Source organism: Passer domesticus, chromosome 11 (assembly GCF_036417665.1).
Source record: "Passer domesticus isolate bPasDom1 chromosome 11, bPasDom1.hap1, whole genome shotgun sequence".
Classification (NCBI taxonomy): domain Eukaryota; kingdom Metazoa; phylum Chordata; class Aves; order Passeriformes; family Passeridae; genus Passer; species Passer domesticus.
The window spans coordinates 20,778,419-20,792,916 of record NC_087484.1 but is presented as its reverse complement, the minus strand read 5'-3'; the positions used below and the strand labels follow the sequence as shown (position 1 = coordinate 20,792,916).

The following is a 14,498-nucleotide window of genomic DNA, read 5'->3' as shown; positions in this document are numbered from 1 at the left end:
CCCTCTCAGCACTTTCCCTTCTCTTCACTGGGCTCCACAGTTCATCCTCCACGCACAAGGGATTCCAGCCACGCCGGGATCTGTGAATCATCACCTCCCTGCCGTGCACAGCCGGACACGGCGCTCTCGGCACCGCCCTGGCTCCTGCCCGGCAGCCCCGGGGCGCAGCCCCTGCCCGGACAGAAGGTGGGAGAGCAGCCACCACCAGAGCTCGGCAGAGTCAGGCCCTGTGTTCCTCCCACCCGAGCCTCTCCTGGCAGTAGCCGGCGACAATCTGGATTAAAAGTCACCCGCAAGCCCTGCCCCTGGGGCAGCAGGCAGGGCTCCCGGCGCCTCAGCTCCCCGAGCCCAGCTGGGGCCGCTGTGCTGAGCTCCACAAGGCCGGCCGTGCAGAGGGAGAGCTTCACCCCGGCCCACGGGAGCCTCCCCGGCAGGAGGCCACGGGCAGCTCTCCTCAGCCCAGACTCTCCCAGCCCTGCCCGGCCTGCACACGGGGCTGCGGCTGCTGCAGGGCCGGGCCTGGGCAGGCTCCAGAGCAGGCAGCTCCATCCCCTTCCCACCCAGGCCCTTACACTACTCGGGCTGCAGCCTGAGCCCCCAGGCCACCCACGCACACAGGGGCTCTCTCCTGGAGAGGCCAGGGGACAAAAGGCCCAACTCTTGCCAGAACAGCCAGCTCCTTCCTTAGAGAGCAGCCTTGCTTCCATCCCAAGCTCTTCCTAACACCTGAACATCTCTGGGAACAGACTGTTCCTTTCAAGGCCAGCAAGAGCCCAGGATGACCACACCACACACTTCTAGGTATTAAAACTCAAGAGCGTTACTGCTTGTCCCTGCAGGGGTCATCAAAGCAGCGTGGAAATCCAGGTATCTGCCCAGGGAACAGGCACAACAAACTATTTCCTGCTCAGAGTTACTTTTTGTAGGAAAAAAAGCCCCTGAGTTTTGTGTTTTCTATCTTCAGTGGCAATGGAGGAATCTTGACATATTTTAAGGGCAAGAAAGTTAATCTTTGGGCCTTGGAAACCTGCAAAGGGGATAAAGTTCACAGACAGCCTCACTTTTTACCTTTGCTTTTCCAGGTCTTTGGTGGCCTGGCTCCTTCACCATCACCATCTTCACCCCAAGAAGGAAGGAATTTGAAATCAAATCCTGAAGGAAGGACAGGAAGTCCTTCAGGTCTGAGTTGTGCTGGCCCTACCAGCTTTGTGGTCTGGTCCCTGGAGCTCCCACAGGTGAGTGTGTGACACTCTCAACCATGAATGAAAAGTTGATGCTCTGCTCCTACCACTGCTCTATCACACACATAATAACCCCAAAAAGTAAGGGTAGCCAGTCCTCCTTTCTCCAGCAGCACTTGAAGCTCTCCTACAAGGGGAGTTGGTCCTTTGTTGACCTGCTGATGGATCAGTTTATTTATTTATTTATCTGTTTAATTATTTATTAATTTTGGAGGCTTTTTCATGCGGTGGTGCTGCTTTAGGGGAGTTCATGGCTCAAGGTGTCACTGGGCAGTGTTTGCTCAAGCAGGAGCTGCAGGTCAGGCTCTTGCTGAGGCTCCCAAGCTCCCTGCTTGGTTCTGCTGGCATCAAGGCTGTCAGTAAACCACATTCCCATTCCTTCTTGCCTTCAGGACAATGTTGACATGAGGGTATCCAGGGCTTGGACATTGACCAAGTCACTGTCATCTCTCCCAAGACCAACTGAGCCCTACTGGATGATATTGTCATTGTTTATGGTTAAACCATCAGCCATATGGTTAATTAATTAACTCTAAACCATTGTTTATGGTTGATTACCATATCCAGCTCAGTAATTGACCTGACTGTGGTGTCAGTGCCCTGTGGGACAGTGTGGGGTGGCTGAGGGGTCATGAGGTGACCCTCAGGGGGAGCCCCGTGGCCACAGCGAGCTCCCACAGGTGCCTAAGCTGAGGTGGAGGTGCTCAGTGCTCCAGTGATCCTGCCATGGACACAGGGAGGTGCTGGCACTGCTCGGGGAGCTGCAGAGCCAGCTCTGGCCATTGTGTTTGAGCAAGGGCTGTGCAAACAGCACTACGTGCCGGGCCAAGGCTGCCGCTGCCATTTCTTGTTGGCAGCAGAAGGTCGGAGGTTCAGAGGGACAGATTTGGGTCCAGAGTCTATGTGTGAGGAGAGCTGTGACTCATCAGAATCACGACAGGAGCTGGGGACTGAGCGGGGTGGGCTCAGGAGCAGAGTGGGTGCACCATGTAGGGCTCTGGGGCAGGAGGGGAAGAGCAGATTGAGGTGGATGTTGTGAGGAAGAGGAGCACGATCCGCTCGTTTCCTTCCTGCGTGTTTGCCCACACACACTCTGCCCCTGCACCAGGTCTGTGGCTGCCTTCATTCCTTCCTCCTGCTCTGTGTCTCTGATGTTCCTTCTCATCTGGCTCTTTGGCCTGGAGAGATCTCTCTTTCTGTGCAGTCTGAGGGCACGTTTGTCCCACAGGAATGGAACTGAGTCCTACAGAAAGCCAAGGAGCTGAAGAAGGTGGGGTGCCAGGGTCAGCTGTTACTTGTCTCTGTCCCAGCACGGGAAAAGGTGGTTCTGGGCAGGCCGTGCTCTCAAAGAAGGAGTCTGGACTCTTGCTTTTCAGTCTTCAGTTGAGTTTATTGTTCCTTATCTACAAAGTTTTTCTGTCTGTCCAGCCGAGGTCTGATCAGCAAGACAGCCAAGGGCACTCTCTCCCACCCACGGGGCGGTTGTCTCTTTTATAGTAAAAACTACGTATAAGATATTTACCGTCAATTTCCAATACTTTTCGCCCTTGTTGGCAAGTGCACCTTCACCATGAACCAATCCACACATGCCAACATCATCCTGAACATGGATGCCAAGGAGAAGAAAGAAGAAGGACAGGGCACACCCAAATCCCTCCATCTTGGGACTCCTGACCCCCATGTGCAGAATTCCAAACCCCCCTGTACAACATATAAAACCCCCCTGTACAGTGCTCCAAAATTTTTTCCTTCACCCTGTGATTGCTACTACTGTGCTACTTAAACTTTTGTGGCCTGTAATTCTATATAAGGTTGGCAATTTGCTCTATGAATTAAGGTTGAATTTCCAGGTGTCTTTGGCTTCCTGCCAGGGTCTCTGAGCCCCTGCCAGGGCTTTGAGACATCCAGGGCATCCAGAGAGATGCTCTGGGTAACGACAGTGGGGATGGAGTCCCTGATATGCTGTGGGTCAGTGAGGAGGACGGGGTGCACTGGAGCTGTGTGTGAAGGTACATCCTGCACCCCCCAGTTGCAAAAGTGGCCCAAATAGCAGTTCTTTGCAGATGTTCAAACATCCCCTTCTCCGAAAATGCTGTCAGGGCTGTGGCAGCAGCAGCAAGGCTGGGGCAGGAGTGTTTGCTGAGCAAGCAGCTGCTGATTGCACAGATGGGACTCATTAGGCTCCAGGTGGGTTGAACTTTGTTCCAGGAATCACCTATTACAGCTTGTGCTCCCCTCACCTCTGCTGCCTTAGCTTGGGATTCTTTTCTCTGCTGTGGGCCAGAGGAATGGTCTGGGCCATTTGTCATAGAATCACAGAATGGTTTGGGTTGGAACAGACCTTAAGGCTCATCCTGTTCACCCCCTTACCATGAGCAGGGACACCTTCCACTATCCCAGGTTTCTCCATACCCCGTCCAACCTCACCATGGGCACTTCCAGGGATGGGGCAGCCACAGCTTCCCTGGGATAAGTTCTGTTTCTATCTTTGCTGCCTCATGGTTCTTCCTCACAGTTGTCTTCTGTATCCTCTGCAATACCCTCTGACTGCTCACAGGGGCTTCTGTCCCACCAGACATTGAACTGGGTAGAGTTGATGCATTGTTTGGAGCCTCTCCCTGGGATGCTGTAAGGAAGCAAGAGCTGATATTTAGGAAAAGATCCAATTCCCTGCAAAACAAGGCAATTTCTGAGTAAGGAGAATGCAGATCCAGGCTGGGAGAAGTGAGGAGATGAGGAACTGAGCCCCCAGAGAGACAGACTGGAGCACTCTGGGCTGTTTGGCATTGAAGGGGCAGAAAGGGGAAGCCATAGACATACAAGTGGTTGAAAGTGTCTTAGGATGAATGACAGATGTGAGGGCAGGTCACAAGGAGTGGAGGAGCTCTCTGGGTGTCTGTGCAGCTGCAGTGGTTTCCACCAGCCTCAGAGATCCTGCAGCCCATCTCTGCAGGATTGGTCTGTGTGCTCCCATGCGTGGTGGCCCCTCCAGAGGAGGGTTGGGCATGGTGCCCCTCCAGAACCAGCCCTGCACCCCAGGGAATGGATATCCCTGTTCAGAGACCTTTAGACCACTGTCCTTCTGTTGGTGCAGGAGATGTCTCTTTCCAGGTGTTCCTCAGCCAGTCTGGGAGAATTATTTTCTTTTGAACAACCAACACCAGGAGATAGTGCATAAAACCATTCTCTACCTTTACATTGCTCCTTAACTTAGTTTATCTTACGGATCAAAACCTTCCAGATGTCCCCTGCCTTCCCTTTCACCATCCAAATCTCTGAGTAGGAGGTGCATGAACATGAGAGTTTGCCAACTGTGAGCTGAGGAAGGGATGTGTTAAAGAAGAGGGGATAGTTCCTCACACTGAGAACCCAAAGTGGGAATCCTGCAGTGTGTTGGAGCTCAAAGAGCAGCCCCAGGTCCAGCTGTATGTGCTGTTCCTGCGGCAGGGCTGTGTCTTGTGCCTCAGAGCTGGAGTTCCCTACTTGGCTCAGCCAAGAAGATTGCAGATGGAAGAAAATTACTTCAGCAGAGCCAGCACCCCACTGAAATCCTTCAGGAGAAGATAATGTCCAAGGTTGGGGTTGGGATACTGTCCCCTGGTTTGTCCCCTCAAGCCAGGACCCTGAGTGCTGCCCGGACTGGAACAGGAGCTGGCCACAGTCCCAAACTCCAGGTGCCCCAGCTGGGGGCAATGTCCCTGCCACATGACTCTGGCCATGGCACATCCCCTGTGTTCCCCCGGTGCCCTTTCTGCTTACATCTCTTTTATTTTTGGTTGGTCACCTGTGACCAGGAGAAACTGCACCGTGGCTGCTGGACAAGTGAGCAGCCTGTACTTTGGTGTTTGTGAGCACAGCTGAACCCTGAACTGCTCCAGGTGCAGTCTCTCCCTAAAACCAGAACAGCCCAACTTGCAGTTAATCCTTTAATTCAGCTTGGATTGCTGAAGGTGGGAATAACCTCTGAGCCCTTTAACAGGGGATACTCCGTGGGACCCCTGCTGTAATTACTCTCTGAAGGTGTCAGCACTCTGGAATGAGAGAAGCAGCTCAGATTTATCTTTTAGGGGCTAAGCCAGTGCAGCCTGCTCCCTTCTTTTGCTTTCTCTAGTTTAGTAAGTCCTCTGCCACAGGCAGAGCCTGCTAGAGTTGCTAATGGAAATATTATGCTAATGAGAAAAAAGCTGATGGCTTATTTGGTGTAAAGCTCTCCCTTGGGAAGCTATTTGCTGCTGTGCTCTGAAAATCTGTGCTGGCATCCCTCGTGGTAGACAAGGAAAAACACACAGGTTGGTGGTTCCAACTTCCCCAGAGCCTGCTGTCATTACACAAGGCCGATGACCTTGATTAAAGGCCCGGTCTTTTTTCGGGGATTTCCCACCTCAGAGAATGTGCAAAAGGAACAAAAATATTGTTTGTAATAGGATCTCCACAAAGCTTTTCCCGCTGTTTGTTCATGTTTGTCTCCATGGCATGTTTATGAGGGGTGTGTTGATGTCAGCATGGGGCTGTGGGACTCCTGTGAGAGCCAGGACTTAGTAGAAATGTTTGGTTTGATGGAAAAATCTCACTGCTGCATATAAGAAACCATTGTTCAGGATAAAGTGGGATGGAAATGGATTGAGGTATGGGATCAAAGCCCTGCAAAGAGTTGGGATCTTATTTCCCAGTCCTTGGTCTAACCAGGGAAGAGCTTTGTGTTCTTGCCTGCATGCCAGGATACCACAAGGGCTGATGGCTCCCAAAGGAATGGGGACCCCAGGATGATCCTTGTCCCCTACAGTCTCCACCCAAAGTGATCAGATGGGCCCTGGAGAGCAGCTGGACTCAGCCCAGAGTCCAGATCTCCTGGGATCTGTTGGTGACAAGGAAGGTCTGAGCCTAGGATCAGATCTGGGGACAGTGGCAGGGTTGGAGACATCCTGGGGACCACCAGGTAGGTCCAAGGTCTGGCTGAGGAGTCTGGGCTGGGGTCAGGACCAAGAGGGCAGGGGCAGAGCTGAGGTGGAGCTGGGGATCAGTGCTTCTCCAGCATTGCTCAGGCAGGGAAGGATCAGCTGAGCATGAACAGACTCCTGGAAGATCTTAGTGGAGGTCCCCAGTGAGGCTGGAAAGGAGGGAGGATGGGGTTGTGGGAGCAGGTGATGCCTTTGGAAAGGGCTCTCTCTTGCACAATGTTTCTCCAAGGCTTGTTCCATCTCTCTCTGCCCCCAGCATGTGGCCCTGGCCCTCTCTGGCTGTGGTGTCCCTCCAGGTTCCACCTGGCAGAGGTGTGGCAGCACCTGCTGCCTGCAGTGGATGACAGGAGGAGGATGTTGGTGGCCAGAGAGGTGCAGGTGGAAGGGCAGGGCCTCTGGTGAAGGGGGGAGCAACAGATCTCAGATCAGGTCCTGCAAGGCTGTGGACACGGTCATGCTGAGACCCTCAGTCCCTGGCAGTGAGCAGGCTCCCCAGTTCATTTTCCTTTCCCACTGCAACTAAAAGGGAATTGCAGTGGAATAAAGTGATTTTTCCCCATAGCTTGCCTAGAACATAACTGATCTTTACTGATCAATCTCCATTGTACAACAACAATGGTCATTGTTGCCCAGAGAGGTTCTGGACCCCCCATCTCTGGAAGTGTCCAAGGCCAGGTTGGATAAGGCTTGGAGCAATCTGGGATACTGGAAGATTCCTGGGGTACTGGAAGATCCCTGTCAACGGCAGGAGGGCTGGATTAGATGAGCTTTGAGGTCCCTTCCAACCCCAACCATTCTGGGATTTTGTGATTACACCTACAGAGTGCAGCCACGTCCCTCCACCTTATGCAACTTTTAACAAAACATCTGAAGCAAGAATTTTTCTGGTTCCTTCCTTATTCTTGCAACAGTTTTCAGGAGCTGTTAGAGCTGTCACACTCTAGCTGGGCTTTGCCATCACATTCCCCAGTGCCACAGCACCCACATGAGCAGAGGGTGAGGACAAGGACCCAGTGGACGATGCTGGGGGCTCTAGGAGGGTGCTGCTGCATCCTGATGTCCACCCCAGCCCAGAGCTCCCTCATTGAGACCAGCCCCAGCTGGTCACAGCCAGACCTGTGTCCTGAAGCCCCCTCATCTCTGCCTGTTTTCTGCTCCTTTATCCCTGCAGCTGGAAATGCAATGAGGATTAAAATGCCACGGGAGTCTAAAAGCCCGCAGGAGGGGGTTTGAAATCTGCTCAGCTGGGGCTTTTGCTCCCCCCTCTCTTCTCCTTCCAGAGCTCTTAACAGTCCTAAGGCTTTTATTATTTTCCACATTGCAAAACAGTGATTACTGGAAAGGACGAGGTTGTTTGAGAGCCAGGGTCCAGCGGTGCCTCGAGGCTGTGCCAGCCCCGGGTGGCCCGGGGGTGAGGACGGGAGGAGCCATTCCCCTCGGATTTTATCTTGATGAGAACATCTTGACCAGCGAGCAGGAAACAAATTCCTGACACTTAGGAGTGAGAGGAGGCACCTGGAGGTCAAGCCTGCCCTGGGCAGGGCAGGTGTTTCGCTGGTGGTGTGGTGGTCACCAGGGCTGGGCTGGCAGGGAGGAGATGCCCTCCCAGGTCCTGGGGCCAGTATTTGCTCACTGGTGTCAAACTCAGCTCTTGACCTCCAAAGGGTGAGATATTTGCATGGCTCGTGACAGATCTGTCTTTGAAAATCTCAAGAGCAGGAGGGAAATTAATTTAACTAGAGTTCAAAGGGTCTCCAATAAAGACTAAGCCTTGCTGTTATTCTAAAGTGTTATTTCCATTAATTCCCTTTTAATGCTGCTTTAAAATTACAGAGTGGAAGGGAATGTTGGCCAACAGATTTTTTGGTGGTTTCAAAACAACCACCATTAATCAGCAGGGAATTATATTGGCTGTAAGACTGTTGAAATGGGAAGGTGGCTTCAACCAGGACACATGTAGCAGCATGCAGCTGTGGTGACAGATTAAAAATTAGCTATTGTGAAGCTTCCCGCATGGACAGGGGCTTGGAATTAATGATTACCATAAATTAACTAACTGGAAAGGGGTTGAACAGCAAGTGGTGGAGTTCAGCTTGACCCATTGGTGAGCTGAGCCTTTCCCGTTCATTTAATGCCCAAATCTCATTTCTGGCCAGAGCAGCCCTTGGGTGCAGCTCTGGGTGGCTGTGCCAGCCCAGCTGGGCTGCCTGGCACTGTGGAGGATGAGAAGAGGTTCTGTCCCTGCTCCCTGGGTCAGATCTAGCAGAGGGAGCTGCTCCAGCAGATGGACAATGCTCCAGCCCCAGGTCTGGTACTGCTGGCACTGCTCTGGGAAGCTGGTTCCCTAGTTCTGGGTGTCTCCCCTTGCCTTCTCCTTTGTGTCCTTTTGGCTGCCAGCCCCTCCTGCCTGCTCTGCCTGTCGCTCCATGCCCACAGCAAAGTCAATTGCAAATTTGGTCCAGCAAAATTCCAGCATCACTCTGCAACAGGCTCAGAGCTGCTCCTCCCCTGGCTGCATCTGCCAGGACCTGCATCAGTGATGTCCCCCTGCTCCCTTTGGTGATGGCTCACCCCCAGGGTCACCTTGTGCTCCTCCACTGTTCCTCCCCTCTCACTACAAGGTCCTCTTGACCATCTCTGTCCCCACCCCAGAGTCCTGGGCTCTGCCACTGCAGGAGAACATCCCTGGATGTGTGCATGGTATCACACAAGAGCCACAGGTCCCTCCTCCTGGAGATAAGCCACTTTTTCTCCTGTTCTCAGCCAGCCACATCTCCAGGATGGTCCAGCATCTCGTTGTGGGGACATGTCCCCGTGGAAACTGTCTGGCAAGTGCCAGGGAGCTGGACACGGCCACTTTGTGGACAGAAGAGTTGTGCAACTGCCTGGTGCCTGCCCTGCCGTGGGACCTGGGGTCCTGCAGGACAGGAGCAGAGGGTGCTGTGGCCACACAGGGCAGCTGGCACTCCTGCCATTTCTTTCCCAGATAGCAGTGTTTACTCGTTTGTTCCCACAGATCTTTGGAAAATATACACGAGGCAAGGCTGAGCGTTATCAGGCTCCAGCCGCTCTCCTTGCAAGAGTGTCTTCAGCAGGAATTCACCACCTTCCTTTCCAAAATCCTTTCAGGAACATCACAGCTCCTGGTGTTGCACAGAGTTGCTGGTAATCCTGTTAACCTTTGGGTTAATTAAGCAAGCAGAGACCCTTCATTAGGAGGAATGGCACTAATTGCATGTCTGAGAGGGTGAGTTTTGCACGGACTGCTGGCTGGGGGAGCAGAAGCCACTGCTGACTTCAGCAAGGGGGCTGGGAGTTAATGGGGGCCTGCTTGGGAAAGGAGGTCAGGAAAACCTGTTTCCTCAGCACTGCTGGCCCAGCTGGTGTTTGCTGGAGCGGGGGATGTGCACGGGAGGACGTGGGACAGTGGCACCATCCTGCAGACTCCCATGCAAGGCACAGAGGGTCGAGCTGCTGGCACCTGGCTGTCGAGCTGCCATTAGTTTCCAATCTAAAAATGCAAATCTGTATTGGTATGACCTGGTAAGCAGCTCTGCACAAGAGGCCTCAGTCTGCGGCTGAGCTTAGCACTCCAAGCCGGGAAGAGCAGCTTAAAATCGACAGAGAGCTCTTTGTTTGCCCTGTGCAGTTTAGAAATTAGGCAATACTTAGAAGCAATACTTAGAAGCAAATATTGGTTCAAACAACACCAGCTCCAACTCTCCAGTGGGCAGTTTGGCTCATCCCAGGCAGAAAACAACATTTTGCAACACAGTCAAAACCTGACACCGAATATTTCTCTTAACCAGCAGGGAAACAGGTTTGTGGCATTTCCTGAAAAATAAACTAAGCACAGTGACTCTGCAGTCGGAGCGTGGCCCCAAAATTGACACATGGGTCCAAACATGGCCAGCAAGCCCGTTTCTGGAAAGCCAGCCACAGCTCTCCAGGTATTGGTCAGGCCTTGGGAGCCATGGGGAATGCCAAGCTGGTCCCAGTCCATCATCAGCCAAGGCCATGCTCTCAGAGCTGGCACTCCCACAGTGGCTTACAGCTGCTGCAAGCCCCATGCTGACCTGGGCCCCAGGGCAGGAGGGACTTCCTCTTCCAGGAGAGGCTTGGCATCAGGCAAGAGGCTGGGATTTCCCCCAGGTTCTTACACAGGTGAGGTAAACCAGTTCTGCAGAAGCCCCCTGACTTCTCCCTGCCCCTCCTGGGTACCTGAACGCTGAATCCCAGAATGGTTTGGGTTTGAAATGACTGTTAAAGACCATCCTGCCATGGGCAGGGACACCTTTCACTACACCAGTTTGCTCCAAGCCCTGTCCAGCTTGGTCTTGAAGACTTTGGGGATGGAGCAGCCACAGCTTCTCTGAGCAACCTGTGCTAGTGCCTCACCTCCCTCACAGGGAAGGATTCCTTCCCAATATCCCATCTAACCCTGTCCTTTGGCAGTGGGAAGACATTCCTGCTTGCCTTGTCACTTCATGCCCTTATCCAGAGTCCCTCTTCAGTTTTTTTGGAGTCCCTTAAGGCACTGGAAGGGGCTTTAAGGTCTCTCCAGAGCCCTCTCTAGTCCTGCTGCTCACACTGCTTTGGATGTGGCCCTGCAGACACTTGGCTGCCATTGCACAGTGCCACCTCATGTCCCGTTCATCACCCATCAGCTCCCCAAATCCTCCTCCACAGGGATGCTCCTCATCCATTCACAACCCAGGGTCACCATCTCCCATCTCTTGAGACAGGCACCTTTGCCATTTGAGTGCCAGGCTCAGCTTTTGTCCCACCGTGGCTGTTGACAGAAGATGATTTGGGAAAACGTGCTCCTACATCAGTTCCTGCCTTCACCTGCCTCCCCATGCAGGCCCAGGGCAGGACAAGAACTTGAGCCCAGCTTTTGTGGTTGACTGTGCTGGCATCCTTGTCATGGGGCACTCCAGCCTTCTCCAAGCCACAACCTGGAAATTCCTATTTCCTGAGGGAAACGAGTTAACTCTGGAGAAGCCGTGACTCCTGGTGAGTGTAAATTTTGCCCTGTTCCTTCAGCACACCCCACCTTGAGGTTCAGTAAATTCCCCTTTGGTTTTTTCTTCAATTTTCAGGTAATTTTCTCCTTAGTCACTGAAGATGAGCTGGGTTTTCATCACAACTGCCAGCCTGGTGACCCCTGGGAACACCAACCTTAGCTCCAAAGGCTTCCACAGCTGCCTGGGAGCACCTCTATGGAAATACGAGTTGGGTGAGATACCTGTGATGGTGTGGTGCAGCTTTCCCTGTTTCCCTCTTTGTTTTGGTGTGTTTTCCACAGGCCCACACACAACCAGAGCTCAGCTACAGCCCCGTTCAGCTGTGGGATGAGCTGTGCCATGGGCAGCAGCCAGCTCTGTGGCAAAGCCAAGCCTTCTCCCACACAGCCATGCCAGCTCTAACTTTATCCCAAAGTCCTTTGGATAAAGGACAAACATCCTTTCCTTAGGACACAACCAAAACTCCAGAGCAGCCTCATCTCAACCACAAACCACAGGGCACACACATGACCTTGCAGTAATGAGGGAGATGTGAAAATAAACAATATTACTTTACCTTCTCTTTCACTTGGCATTGTTCTTTCCCCAGGGTTCAGCTGTGTTTATACATCACCAGTGATCCGTGGTTGGGCAGAGGGTGTGTTCATTTGTATTTCTTCATCATTCATGTAATTTTTAGCAGCAGCATCCTCTTTTGGAAAACACAACGGCCGGGATGTGCGGTGTTGCAATGCAACGAACTTGGGATGTGTGACAATAATTCAGGTCATTCCATGAAGATGGGCACTACAGAAGGGTGGCTGTTTCTGGGTGACTGGGACAAAGCCTGAGGGGCTCTGACTTAGCTCTGTCCTTTCTGGTAAAGCTGCTCCTGCTCACATGAGCCAGAGCATGGAGTTCTTGCCTTGAAGGGCAACAAGAGTTTCCAGTGTTACTAAAAATTGGCCTTTGCTGTTCAGTCTCAGCTGAGTCAGCCAGACATGGGCATTGGGAATGGGACCAACCAGGCACCCAGGCAGCCAGGAGTGAGTCAGACAGAACTGTAGAGGGAGGTGAGTGTACTTAGCGAGAGACAGGATTCACCATGTGACTAAATGTGCATTTTCTAACACAAAATTTGGCAAAGCAGGTGTCTGATGGATGTTCAGGGGAAAGAATTGATTTTATCATGCAGTTCATCCCTCCTGGACTCCAAAACTAATGACATTTTGCAGCTGAAGGCCACTCAGGACACTTTCCTTTTCCTTCCAAGGCTTCCCATGGTGGGCTGTACTCCTCAGAAAGAATGACCTCGTTGGGTCCTTTGGAGAGCAAGGCCTGAGCCCTCAGGCCAGGTGGCCTAGAGGACACAGCCCTGGCTGCTGTGCTTCTGCCCTGGGGTGCCTCCAAGGAAAGCTGTGTGTTGGAAGAGTTTCCTCTCCACAGGCTTGGCCACAGGAGTCAAAGCTGTCAAAGGAGCGTCCACAGGAAGGATGCACACCAGGAGGAGAGTGGAATCATCATGGAGAAAGGTAGGGTTTGCTAGCACCAAAAGGAAAAGCACCTCTGCATGTGGCTGGTGATGTTCCAGATGCCTTGTGGCTGGAGATCTGGAAATGCAGGTGGTTGCTGCAGTACAAGAGGTATTGCAATCCAAGCCTCTTCCCTCACCTTTGGATTTGCCCTGATGCCATCTGGGAGAGCAAGGGAAAGAGATGTGAAGTGAACACCCACCCATCCCATCAGCACATCACAGCCATCCCCTTGGCAGGTAGAGAAAGCATTGAGATGCAAGCATAATGTGAGAAGGGAGAGAGGAGCAGTGAGTTGTCCATAGAAAAAGATCTGGGAACCATATGCAGAAGGCAAAGATAGTTTGGGCTCTTCCAGCAACTGCTCTTCTGTTATTTGAGTGGATCCTTTATGTTTTCCAAGCTCTCTTCCGCATCTTTCCCCTTCATCTGTCCCGTGGTAAAAGAGTCTTTATCTGGGCAGTGCTGTAACTACTTGTGGAGTCAATATGCCCAAGTGTTTCCCCCAATATTTAGGTGCTCAGGTGTCTTTGTTGTTTCAGCTGCAACTACAGTTTCTCAATTTGTCTGTTAGAAGAGGCATTTTGGAACAAATCAGTAAAAGGCTCTGGGAGAACCATGTGGGACAGTCTCCTGCAAGCCCTTGTGCTTCTTCTTCCCATGGATGGGGATGCTGCTAAGGCTGCATGAGTGAGGCAGGGATCAGTGAGACCTGCAGGAAGCTGGGGATGGATTTCAAAGACATTTACCTGTCTTGGTGGAAAAAAGACCTTGTAAGGTTACAGCTTGCTGGAGTAAATATGGATGAGAGATCTTTTAAAAGGAGAGGCTTGAGGTGGGCTTCCTACAGCTGCAGTGTGTTTGGAGACACTCTGGAGACAAGAAATTCTGCTCTTCTGGGAAAGCAGGGCATGAGAAACAGGAACCAGCCACGCTGAAGGAAGTGCTGCAAATGATGCTGAAATACCCAGTGTGGCCAGGAGTGCCTCTCACTCAGCCACAGTGGAGGTGGTCATTGCCTGAGGACCTCCACCCTCCCTGGGTCACTGTGTAGAGCCAAATCCTTTGCCTGGCACTGGGCTCCCCCCTGTACTGAAGCCACCACCACCTGCAGGTCACTTTGCCCTGAGCCTGCTGGGAGAAGGGACAAGAGCCAACCCAGGTGCTTCCAGTCAACCTCCAGCTGTGTAGAGAGTGAAGGCTGTAGGAGAAGAAGGACCTGTGCAGGGGATCAGGAGATCCTCCCTCCAAGGGAGGCTCGTGCTGTGAAAGCAAGCCTGGGAGCTGGACCTCCTGGCTGGGCTTCCAACAGCAAAGCTGTAGCTTCTGAGGGGTGGACATGGTGAGTGGACCAGCCCCAGCAGTGGTCCAGGGATGCTGTTTGGGCTCAAGGGCTGGCTGAGGTGGTCCAGGGAATTCTCAGTTTGTGTGCATGTGCCAAAGGCTGAGGCTGGTTCTGCACCTGGCAGCAAAGATGGGGACATGACTGAAGGCTGGGACAGCATCACAAGGGCTGCCCTTCATAAACCAAGCCATGCCCTCTGGCCCCAGGGGGACAGGCCAGGGGTGACACAATCCGATGGAGAAGCTTTGCAGAGGAAGTGGGAGGAGACTGACTGCTAACCTCAGTATTTCTTCCCATGTTCATCCCAAACATTTACCAAAAGTGCAGTGTGATGCTTCCTTCTCTCTGCAGGGTGCTTATGGAGCTGTCTGGTCACTGCTGTTGGCTTTTTTTACCAGATCATGTGCAAGAATCAT

The 14,498-nt window shown here is 52.5% G+C and overlaps 1 long non-coding RNA gene across 6 annotated transcripts; it reads left to right on the top strand.

Annotated features, from left to right (window-relative positions):
* The first annotated feature begins 623 nt into the window (after nucleotides 1-623).
* On the top strand, nucleotides 624-13,941 carry LOC135309558 (uncharacterized). 6 transcript variants are annotated; one of them, XR_010369788.1, is made up of 5 exons: nucleotides 624-867; nucleotides 1,083-1,235; nucleotides 9,329-9,446; nucleotides 10,945-11,215; nucleotides 11,302-13,941. It is a non-coding gene; the product is annotated as an uncharacterized LOC135309558 (long non-coding RNA). The 6 variants fall into 6 exon arrangements; XR_010369784.1 differs by having other exon boundaries at nucleotides 10,009-11,215; XR_010369786.1 differs by having other exon boundaries at nucleotides 9,329-10,363.
* The last annotated feature ends 557 nt before the right edge of the window (nucleotides 13,942-14,498 follow it).